This window comes from Cebus imitator, unplaced genomic scaffold, assembly GCF_001604975.1.
Source record: "Cebus imitator isolate Cc_AM_T3 unplaced genomic scaffold, Cebus_imitator-1.0 Scaffold23, whole genome shotgun sequence".
Lineage (NCBI taxonomy): Eukaryota > Metazoa > Chordata > Mammalia > Primates > Cebidae > Cebus > Cebus imitator.
The window spans coordinates 10,223,840-10,236,419 of NW_016107338.1; the positions used below are offsets into that span (position 1 = coordinate 10,223,840).

The 12,580-nt window shown below is 36.4% G+C and overlaps 1 protein-coding gene across 12 annotated transcripts in view; it reads left to right on the forward strand.

Annotated features, from left to right (window-relative positions):
* LOC108299718 (WD repeat containing planar cell polarity effector) overlaps window positions 1-12,580 on the forward strand; it is a 510,874-nt gene that overhangs the window by 223,114 nt on the left and 275,180 nt on the right. The window lies entirely within an intron of this gene.

Here is a 12,580-nt window from a genome sequence, read left to right on the forward strand (position 1 = left end):
GTCAGTTAGTGTAATGTTGAAGGAACACTGTTCCAAGGCCAGAGCTTCCATTTCTTAATCCTTACAAGGATCACACAAATGTGTTGGGCATTAAAAGTCCATCATTATTGTTATTAGAAGAATTCAAAGATTATGCCTTCCTTAGGAGGTAGTTAGAAGTGTCATTACATGGAAGGCAGGAAATACTGTTTTATAGAAAGCAATGTGTATTCAGAATCTCTTTATGTGACAATCACTGTCACATATTTCTTCATACATAGACTAAGATTAATTTTAAAAAGTGGAAGCCCTAATGATACTATTGGGATATTAAAGCTTTTCCATTCTCATTAGTACCTTTTCCAACCTTCACTGCTCTCCTTAAATTCACATAATCAGTTCCCTATCCCTCCCAACAGAGCATCTCATCTTTTAATTGTCAGTTCATTAAATTTATCTGCTTCTTACCACCTACCCACCCACCCACCCAACCACTTATCAGTATGCACATGAATCTTTCCTTCTCAGTTTAGTGAAAAGGAAGTCTTTCCTTTTGTGCAAGACTGATGCCACCACTACTTCCTCTGTGGATCCAGTAACATTCCCTTTGACACCTTTATTTTGTCAACCTCCCCAGCCCCATCTACTTGGTACAGCAGCAGATAAACAGGCCCAAGTCATACCATAAAAACAGACTAACAGAACTCTTCCTTAAAATGATTTCCCCTCTGTTATTAATCTCATGTTCACCTTTCTTTCATAGCCAAACTCATTGAAATAGTAATGAACATTGCATTTTCTCTGCTTCTTCATTTCTGACTCCTCAGAACACTGTGCTGTGGCTGTATCTTCAGTGGTCTCTCCGAATTGCTCTTGGAAAGGTCACCAGTGACTTCCTACTTAATAATGCATTTCTCTTATGTTGTTTGATGACTTTTCAGCATTTGATCATTTCTGACCGCTACCACTATCACAGAACCCCCATCAAACTTGCCCTCTATGATCCCAAATGCAACTTTCTGTCACTTTTATGCTCTTTTTCTGCCCACTCATGAAAATGTTAGGGCCCTTGAGGGTTCTGTTTTTAGCCCTTCTCTCACTCTGTACAAGTTGAGACTTTATTTTCAATTTTGTTATCTGATCTCTGACTCCAGCCAGACCATTCCTGAGTCCACATCCACATATTCACGTGGTTTGCTGAATACATTCTCTTGGATGTACATGTGTGCCTCAGACTCATTATGTGCAGACATGAAGTCATCTTTCTCTCTAGACCTGCTTTTCCTCTTGTATTCTTCATTTTGGTGAATGGTACAGTTACTCAGATGGAACGTCCAAGTCAAAAGTTTTTCTAGAATCCTCCCTCCCTCCTAATACCACATCCAATTAGTGACCAAATCCTATTGATATACACTCATAACATCTCATTCAGTTCAGCCTCACTGTCGTTGCTTTAATCTGACCTACTCTGTTTTACCACGATCAAGCAGAGGCCCTGTATCTGTTTTCTTCTGCCTTCTAGGCTTCTCATCCTACTCCCCAGTTAATCCCCTGGGTGCTGTCCTAGTGATCCTTCTAATAGTACAGATTTGGTCATGGATTCTCCAGCTGGAAATACTTCATGTCTTTTGTGGGAACATGAATGGAACTGGAGGCCATCATACTTAGCAAACAAATGCAGGAACAGAAAATCAAATACTGTATGTTCTTACTTATAAGTGAGAGCTAAATGCTGATAACTCATGAACACAAACAAATGAACAGCAAACACTGGGGTCTACCTGAGAGTAGAGTTTGAGAGGAGGGAGAGAAGCAGAAAAGTTCACTTTTGGTTACTGGGCTTAATACCTGGGTGATGAGATACTCTGTATAAACCCTCATGATATGAGTTTATCTATGTAGCAAACCTTCACATGTACCCCCAAACCTAAAAGTTAAAGAAATACTTCAGTGGTTAATAAGCCCTTTCCTGCCTCTTGGGCTTTATCTCCCCAGCTGAGTTGCACTAATGTAGCTTCCCAACCATGGCGTGTGCTGTCACACTCACGCCTTCCATGTTGGTGATGATAGTATTCCATTTGCCTGGAGTGTCCCCACAATGCCCTCATAGAGGTGCAAAGTTGGGAAAAGGTTAAATGTTCAAGTGATAAACAAGAGATAATAAAAGCTAACATCCTCACTCTTGTAGAATTTTAAAAATCATGGGCAGTGTGTGTATGTGTGTGTGTGTATGTCTGTCTCTCTTTATAAAAAATGAACAGTATGATTTTCTCTTAGAAATTTTGTACAAAGCAATTTTCCTCAAGAGTTATTTTCAAAGAGTTATTTCAACATTATACTTTACCCAAGTAGTATTAGGCAGTTTATTGCTGGAAATGCTAAACACTTCATTAGATGCCTAGTCATCTTAAAATTGGATCTCATATCATTTTAAATGAACTTTTATTCTAGACAACATTCTACTTTCCTCAAACTAGAGCGATGATGAATTTTTAAATCAAGTTTATTGAGGTACAACTTACATAAATAAAATACATTCATTTAAAATGTACAGTTCAGGCCAGGTGCAGTGCCTCGTGCCTGTAATCCCAGCACTTTGGGAGGCCGAGGCAGGTGGATCACCTGAAGTTAGGAGTTCAAGACCAGCTTGACCAATGTGGTGAAATCCCGTCTCTACTAAAAATGTTTTTAAAAATTACCCAGGTGTGGTGGCATGTGTCTGTAATTTCAGCTACTCAGGAAGCTGAGACAGGAAAATTGTTTGAACCTGGGAAGCGGAGTTTGCAGTGAGCCAAAATTGTACCATTGCTGCAGCCTGGGCAACAAGAGCAAAACTTCTCAAAAAAAAAAAAAAAAAGAAAAAAAAAAGGTCAATGAGTTTTGACAAATGGTACTACCATCATAATATAGAACATTTCCATCATCCCAAAAAATTCTCTCAAAGCCCCTTTCAGTTAATTTCCACCTCCCCCAAAGTGATGAGCATTGATCTGCTTTCCATCATTATAGATTCTATTTGCTCATATCCTTTGCAGCAATATGGATGGAGCTAGAGGTCATTATCCTTAGTGAAATCATCTGGAAAACAGAAAGTCAAAAACTGCACATTCTCATTTATAGGTGGGAGCTAAACATTGGGTACTCATGGACATACAGAGTGGCATAATAGACAATGGAGAGTCCAAAAGATGGGAGGGTGGGAGAGGGGTGAGGGGTGAAATACTGCCTATTGAGTACAATGTTCATTATTTGGGTGATAGGTACAATAAAAGCCCAGACTTTGTCAATGCAGTATATCCATGTTACACAACTGTACCTGTATCCCTAAATCTATAAAAAAACTTTTTTTTTTTTTTTTTTTGAGACGGAGTCCTGCTCTGTTGCCAGGCTGGAGTGTAGTGGCGCTATCTTGGCTCACTGCAACCTCCGCCTCCTGGGTTCAAGGGTTTCTCCTGCCTCAGCCTCCCAAGTAGCTGGGACCACAGGCGTGAGCCACCACGCCTGGCTAATTTTTGTGTTTTTAGTAGAGACGGGGTTTCACCATGTTGGTCAGGATGGTCTCAATCTCTTGACCTCGTGATCTGCCCACCTCGGCCTCCCAAAGTGCGTGAGCCACTGTACCCAGCCAAGATACATTTTTTTAAATTAAAAAATAGTGTTTCCTTTTCTAGAATTCCATAGAAATGGGATCATATAGTAGGTACTCTTGTGTCTTGGTACTTTAACTCAGCATTACTCTGTGAGAATCTTCGATGATAGTGTGTATATCTTTATATTTTTTCTTTACATTACTGAGCAGTAGTTCATTATGTGAGTATATTTTAGGTTCAGGAGTACATGTTCAGGTTTGTTTTATAGGTAAATTGCATGTCTTGGGGGTTTGGTGTACAGATTATTTCATCACCCAGGTAATAAGTACAGTATTTGATAGGCGGTTTTTCGATCCTCACCATCTTCCCATCCTTCACCCTCAACTAGGCCCTGTTGTCTGTTGTTCCCTTCCTAGTGTGTATGCATACTCAATGTTTAGCTCCCGCTTATAAGTGAGAAATGTGGTATTTGGTTTTCTATTCCTGTGTTATTTCATTCAGGATAACAGCCTGTGGCAGCATCCATCTTGCTGCAATGCACATGATCTCATTCTTTTTTATGGCTGCACGGTATTGTATAGTGTATATGTATATTTTCTTTATCCAGTCTACTGTTGATGGGCATTTGGTTTGATTCCATCCAAGTCTTTGCTATTATGAATAATGCTGCAATGAACATGTGTGCGCATGTGTCTTTATAATAGAACGGTTTATATTTCTTTGAGTATATATATATATACCCAATAATGAGATTGTTGGTTCGAATGGCAATTGTTTTAAGTCCTTTGAGACATCACCAAACTGCTTTCCACAGCATCTGAACTAATTTACATTCCCACTAGCAGTGTATAAGCGTTCTCTTTTCTCTGCACCTTCACCAGCATTTGTTATTTTTTTAACTTGTTAATAATAATCATTCTGACTGGTATGAGATGGTATTGCATAGTGATTTTGATTTGCATTTCTCTGATAATTAGTGATATTGAGCATTTTTTCATATGCTTGTAGGCTGCATGTATTTCTTCTTTTGAAAGATCTGTGTTCTTTGCCCACTTTTTAATTTTTTTGTGTGTTTTGCTTATTCATTTATTTAAGTTCCTTATAGACTCTGGTTATTGAACCTTTGTCAGATGCCTAGTTTGCAAATATCTTCTCCCATTCTGTAGGTTGTCTGTTTACTCTGTTGATTGTTTCTTTTGCTGTGCAGAAGCCCTTTAGTTTAATTAGGCCTCATTTATCAATTTTTGGTTTTATTGCAATTGTTTTTGGAGTCTTTCTCAGGAAATCTTTGCCAGGGCCTGTGCCCAAATGGTATTTCCTAGATTATGTTCCAGGGTTTTCATAGTTTTAGGTTTTACATTTAAGTCTTTAATCCATGTTGAATTGATTTTTTGTATATGGTATAAAGATGGGGTCCAGTTTCAATCTTCTGTATATTGCTAGCCAGTTATCTAGGTACAATATATTGAATATCCTTTCCCCACTTGTTTTTGTTGACTTTGTCAAAGATCAGATGGTTGTAGGTGTGTACCATTATTTCTGGGCTCTCTTTCTGTTTCATTGGCCTCTGTGTCTGTTTTTATACCAGTACCATGCTGTTTTGGTCACGGTAGCCTTGTAGTATAGTTTTAAGTCTGATATGTGATGCTTCCAGCTTTGTTTTTTTTTGTTTAGAATTGTGTTAGCTATTCAGGCTCTTTTTTGGTTCCATATGAATTTTAAAGTAGATTTTTTTTTTCTAATTCTAATGAAGAATGTCATTGATAGTTTGATAGGAGTAGCATTGGATCTGTAAATTGCTTTGGGGAGTATAGCCATTTTAACGATACTGAGTCTACCTATCCAGGAGCTGGGAACATTTTTCCATTTGTTTGTTTCTTCTCTGATTTCTTTGACCAGTAATTCCTGTTGTATAGATCTTTTACCTCTCTGGTTAGCTGTATTCCCAGATGTTTTATTCTTTTGTGGCTATTGTGAATGGGACTGTGTTCCTTATTTGGCTCTCAGCTTGGATGTCATTGGAGCATCGAAATATTACTGATTTTTTTAATATAATTTTTTTCATTGTACTTTAGGTTCTGGGGTACATACGCAGATCATGCAGGATTGTTGTATAGGTACATACATGGTGAGGTGGTTTGCTGCCTGCATCCCCCTGTAACCTTTATCTGGCATTTCTCCCCATGTTATCCCTCCCCACCCCTCCGCTATCCCTCCCTTAACCCCCTCAACAGACCCCAGTGTATGAAGTTCTCCTCCCTGTGCTCATGTGTTCTCACTGTTCAACATCCACCTATGAGTGAGAACATCCAGTATTGGTTTTCTGTTCTTGTGTCAGTTTGCTGAGAATGATGGTTTCCAGATTCATCCATGTCCCTACAAAGGACACGAACTCATCATTTTGTATGGCTGCATACTATTACATGGTGTATATGTGCCACATTTTCTTTGTCTAATCTATCACCAATGGGCATTTGGGTTGGTTCCAGGTCTTTGCTATTGTAAATAGTGCCGCAATGAACATATGTGTGCATGTATCTTTATAATAGAATTTATAATCCTTTGGGTATATATCCAGTAATGCGATTGCTAGGTTAAATAGAATTTCTATTTCTGATCCTTGAAGAATCACCACAGTGCCTGCCACAATGGTTGAACTAATTTACACTCCTACCACCAGTGTAAAAGTGTTCCTATTTCTCAACATCCTCTCCAGCTTCTGTCTCCAGACTTTTTAATGATTGCCATTCTAACTGGCATGAGATGGTATCTCAATGTGATTTTGATTTGCATTTCTCTGATGACCAGTGATGATGAACATTTTTTTATATGTTTGTTGGCCTCATAAATGTCTTCTTTTGAAAAGTGTCTGTTCATATCTTTGACCCACTTTTGAATGCATTCATTTTTTTTTTCTTGTAGATCTGCTTTAATTCTGTATAGATTCTGGATATTAGGCAGTTGTCAGATGGGTAGATTGCAAAAAATTTTTTCCCATTCTTTTGCTTGCCGGTTCAATCTGATGATTGTTTCTTTTGTTGTGCAGAAACTCTTAAGTTTAATTAGATCCCATTTGTCTATTTTGGATTTTGTTGCCATTGCTTTTGGTGTTTTAGTCATGAAGTCTTGCCTATGCCTATGTCCTGAATGGTATTGCCTAGGTTTTCTTCTAGGATTTTTATGGTGTTAGGTTTTATGTTTCGATCTTTAATCCATCTGGAGTTAATTTTAGTGTAGGGTACAAGGAAGGGGTCCAGTTTCAGCTTTCTGCAGATGATTAGCTAGTTGCCTCAGCACCATTTAACAGGGAATCCTTTCCAAACCATTGCTTGTTTTTTTCAGGTTTGTCAAAGATCAGATGGTTGTAGATGTGTGACATTCCTTCTGAGGCCTCTATTCTGTTCCATTGGCCTATATCCCTGTTTTGGTACCAATGTATCAGACCACAGTGCAATCAAATTAGACCTCAAGATTAAGAAACTTATCAATACCACACAAATACATGGAAACTGAACAACTTGCTCCTGAATGACAACTGGATAAACAATGAAATGAAGGCAGAAATAAAGGAAGATATAGTTCAAAGCCAATAAGAATGAAGATATAATGTACCAGAATCTCTGGGACACATTTAAAGCAGTGTCTGGAGGGAAATTTATACCAATAAATGCCCACATGAGAAGTGAGGAGAGATCTAAAATCGACACCCTATCATCAAAATTGAAAGAGCTAGAGGAGGAAGATTAAAAACACTCAAAAGCTAGCAGCAGACAAGAAATAACTAAGATCAGAGCAGAACTGAAGGGGATACAGATGTAAGAAACCATTCAAAAAAAAAAAATCCATAAAACCAAGAGCTGGTTTTTTTGGAAAAAAATCCCCAAAATAGACAGTCCACTAGCCAGACTAATAAGAATAATCTAATAGATGCAATAAAAAATGATAAAGGGGGTATTACCACCAAAGCCACAGAAGTACAAACCACGATCAGAGATTACTACAAACAACTCTATGCATATAAACCAGCAAATCTGGAAGAAATGGGTAAATTCATGGACACTTACACCCTCCCAAGACTAAACCAGTAAGAAGTTGAATCCCTGAATAGATCAATAAGATCTGAAGTTGAGACAGCAATTAATAGCTACCAACCAAAAAAAGTCCAGGTCCAGATGGGTTTACAGCCAAATTCTACCAGGCGTACAAAGAGGAGCTGGTACCATTCCTTCTGAAACTATTCCTAACAATACAAAAAGAGGGAATCCTCCCTAACTCATTTTATGAGACCAACATCATCCTGATACCAAAACCTGGCATTAACTAAAAGAGAAAACTTCAGGCCAATATCCATGATGAATATAGACGCAAAAATCTTCAATAAAATACTGGCAAAATGAATGCAACAGCCCATCAAGAAGCTTATCCATCATGATCAAGTAGGCTTCATCCTGGGGATGCAGGGCTGGTTCAACATACACAAATCTATAAACATAATCCATCACATAAACAGAACCAAAACCAAAAAACACATGATCATCTTAATAGATGCAGAGAAGGCCTTCCACAAAATTCAACAACCCTTTATGCTAAAAATCTTTCAATAAACTAGGTATTGATAGAACGTATCTCAAAATAATAAAAGCTATTTACGACAAACCCACAGCCAATATCATACTAAAAGGGCAAAAACTGGAAGCATTCCCTCCGAAAACTGGCACTAGACAAGGATGCCCTCTCTCACAATTCTTATTCAATATACTATTGGAAGTTCTAGCCAGACCAATCAGGCAAGAAAAAGAAATAAAAAGAGTATTCAATTAAGAAAAGAGAAAGTCAAATTGTCTCTATTTGCCAATGACATGATTGTATATTTAGAAGACCCCATCGTCTCAGCCCAAAATGTCCTTAAGCTGATAAGCAACTTCAGGAAAGTCTCCGGATACAAAATCAATGTGCAAAAATAACAAGCATTCCTATACACCAGTAACAGACAAACGGAGAGCCAAATCATGAGTGAACTCCCATTCACAATTGCTGCAAAGAGAATAAAATACCTAGGAATACAACTAACAAAGGATGTAAAGGACCTCTTCAAGGAGAATTACAAACCACTGCTCAAGGAAATAAGAGAGGACACAAACAGATTGAAAAACATTCCATGATCTTGGTTAGGAGGAATCGATATCGTGAAAATGGCCATGCTGCCCAAGGAATTTATAGATTCAACACTATCCCTATCAAGCTACCATTGACCTTCTCAGAACTGGAAAAAACCACTTTAAACTTAATGTGGAACCAAAAGAGAGCCCACATAGCCAAGGCAATCCTAAGGACAAGGAACAAAGTGAGAGGCATCATGCTACCTGACTTCAAACTATACTATAAGGCTATTGTAATCAAAACAGCATGGTACTGGTGCCAAAACAGATAGAGATCAATATTACTGATTTTTGTATTAGTTTTATATGGTGCAACTTTGCTGAAATTGTTTATCAGATCTAGGAGCTTTTGGGCAGAGACTATGGGGTTTTCCAGGTATAGAATCATATCTTCTACAAAAAGAGATCATTTGACTTCCTGTCTTCTTATTCAGATGTATTTAATTTCTTTCTCTTTCCTGATTGCTCTAACTAGGACTTCTGGTTCTATATTGAACAGCAATGGTGAGAGAGAGTATCCTTGTCTTGTTTGAGTTTTCCAGCTTTTGCGCATTCATTATGATGTTGGCTGTGGATTTTTCATAGATGGTTCTATTATTTTGAAGTATATTTCTTCAACCTAGTTTGTTGAGGTTTTTTTTTTCTTTTCTTTTCATGTAGGGACATTGGATTTTATTGAAAGCCTTTTCTGTGTCTTTTGAGAAGATTATGTGGTTTTTGTTTTCTGTTTTGTTTATGTGATGAATCACCTTTAATGATTTGTGTATGTTGACCTTACCTCACATCTAGGGATAAAACCTACCTTATTGTGGTATATTTGCTTTTTGATGTGCCACTGGATTTCATTTTCTAGTATTCGTTGAGGATTTTTACATCTATGTTTATCAAGGATATTTGCCAGAACTTTTCTTTTTTTGTTGTCTCTTTGCCAGATTTTGGTATCAGGATGATACTGGCCTGCTAGCATGAGTTAGGGAGTCATTCCTCCTCAATTTTTTTTGATATACTTTCAGTAGGAATGGTACCAGCTCTTCTTTATACACCTGGTAGAATTTGCATATTAATTGTCTGTTCCTAAGCTTTTTCTGGTGGTAGGCTTTTTATTAGTGATTCAGTTTCAGAGCTTGTTATTGGTCTGTTCAGTGATTCAGTTTCTTCCTAATTCAATCTTGACAGGGTGTATGTTTCCAGAAATTTATTCATTCATGTCTTCTAGGTTTTCTAGCCACAGTTTTTTTAATTCTTTTACATATTGATGGACATTTGGTTTGTTTCCAGGTTTTAGCTAACAGATTAAAAATACTATGGACTTTCATTTACAAGTCTTTGTATGAATATATATTTTCATTTCTCTTATGAACGACCTACAAATTTAAAATGGCTGGGCCATATGCTAAGTGTTTAACTTTAGAAAAAACTATTTTCCAAAGTGATTATGCCATTTAGCATATCAGCAATTTATGAGAACTCTAGTTGCTACATGTTCTCACTTTGAAATTTATGGTCATGTTAATTTTAGCCATTCTAGTGAGTGTGTTGTAGCGTTAATTTGTATTTCCTGGGTGACTGTTGGAATTGAGCATCTTTTCATGTGCTTATTTATTGTAAATCTTGTCTGATGAAGTATGTCTTCAAATATTTTGCCCAAATGTAATTGGATTTTTTGTTTACTTGAGTTGTAAGAGGGTTTTTATATGTATTTTCTGAATACAAGGCTTTTGTAAGATACTTGTATTGTGAATATTTTTTTTTAGCCTGGAGTTTACCTTTTCATTTTCTTACCATTGTGTATAAAGTAGCAGAAATTTTTATTTTTAATGAAATTCAGTTTATAATGTTCTTTGTTTTATGGCTTTATCTTCTCCTGTCCTAAGAAAGCTGTTTAACTCAGGGTCGCAAAGATTTCCTCCTGGAAGTTTTGTGGGTGTAGCTCTTAACATTTAGGTTTATGGTCTATTTCATGTTATTTTTTTGCATATGGTATGAAGGATGGGTTGAGATTAATTTTTAATACGATATTTATTATTCCAGCACCAATTGTCAGAAAGAGTATTCTTTCTTCCATTGAGTTACTTTGACCTATCAATAACTGTGATGTCTTTTAGTAAATTAAATGTCAATACTTAGGTAAGTACTATTCTGACTTAATGCTGTGGCTTTACAGTAAGTAGTGAAATCAGGTACTGTTAGTCCTCCAACTTTATTCTCCATTTTCCTGTTATTTTGACTATTGGAGACCCTTTCCATTTTTATGTAAGTTTTGAAACTGGCTTGTCAGTTTCTACAAAAACGCCTGATGGGATTTTGACTGAGATCGTGTTGGATCTGTAGATCATTTTGCGGAGGAATAATTCTTAATATTGAATCTCCTAACCATAAAAGTAGTACCTCTCTCCAATTATTTAGGTATTTTTTTAGTTTCTCTCTGCATAGTTTTATAATTTTAAGTGTAAAAATCTTGTACATGCTTTGTTATATTTATCCCTAAGCATTGTTTTTGGATTATATTTTAAATATTTTTCATTACAATTTTATTGTTCATTGGTATTATGTAGAAATAAATTTTAAAAATATTGACCATACATCCTGCAACCCTGTTAAACTCATCTTAGCTGAAGTAACTTGGAATCCTTAGGATTTTCTACATAGATGATCATGACAACTGGATTTAGAAGTTTTACATCCTCTTATCTAAACTGTATGCCTTTTATTTTATTTTCTTCACTTCTTACAGCTAGGACATCTGGTACAATATTAAATAGAAATGGTGAGAGAGGATGTCTTTGCTTTGTTTCCAATCTTAGGTGGAAAACATTCAATCTTTCACTATAAGTGTGATGGTATTACATTGAAGAAGTCCTTTTCCTTTCCTAGTCTGCTGGGATATATTATCTTGAGTGGATGTTGAATTTTTTTCAAGTGCTTTTTCTGCAGCAGTTGAAATGATTTTAGGTTTTTTCCTCTTTATTTTTCTCATCATAAGGTAAATTATATTGATTGGCTTTCAGATGTTTAAGCGACCTAGCATTTGTGGGAGAAATCTTGCTTGTTCGTGAAATATTATCTTTTTAATATATTGCTGAAGTTGCTAATATTATGTTAAGGGCTTTTGTATTTGTTTATGGGAAATATTGTTCTGTAGTTTTCTTTTTCTTTTCTTGTAATATCTTCATTTTTGGTGTCAATGTAATTCTATCCCATAAAGTGAGTTAGGAAATATTCTCTCTTATAATCTGAGTTGTATTGGATTTATATTATTTATTCTTTCGTTAATTTTTTTTAAACATATTACTTTTATTTTTTTTTTTTAAAGAGACACAGTCTTGCTATGTTGCCCAGGTTGGACTCAAAACTCTTGGGCTCAAGCAATATTCCCACCTTAGCCTCCTGTGTAGTTGGGACTATAGATGTGCACCCCTATTCCTGGCTTTATTATTTCTTCTCTTAGTGTTTGAGAGAATTCACCAGTGAAGACATCTTAACATGCATGTCATGTATATGTATGTGTGTGCCTTGGTACACGTGTGTGTGTGTGTGTGTGTGTGTGTGTGTGTGTGTAAAGGTTTTTGAACAATGACTTCAAATTTAAATAATATAGAGCCATTCAAGTTTACTCCTTCTTGAGTGAGCTTTGAGACTTTGGGTCTTTCAAGGAATCCATTTCATTTAGTATTTATTCATATGAAAGTGAATTATTCACTGATTTTAAATGTTAGTAGTTCTGTAGTGATCATTCTTATATTGGTAATTGTATCGTCTCTCTTTTTATCTCAGCTGAGATAGAAGTTTGTCAGTTTTACTGATCTTTTCAAAGAACTAACTACTGAATTCATTGATTTTTCTGTATTCTGT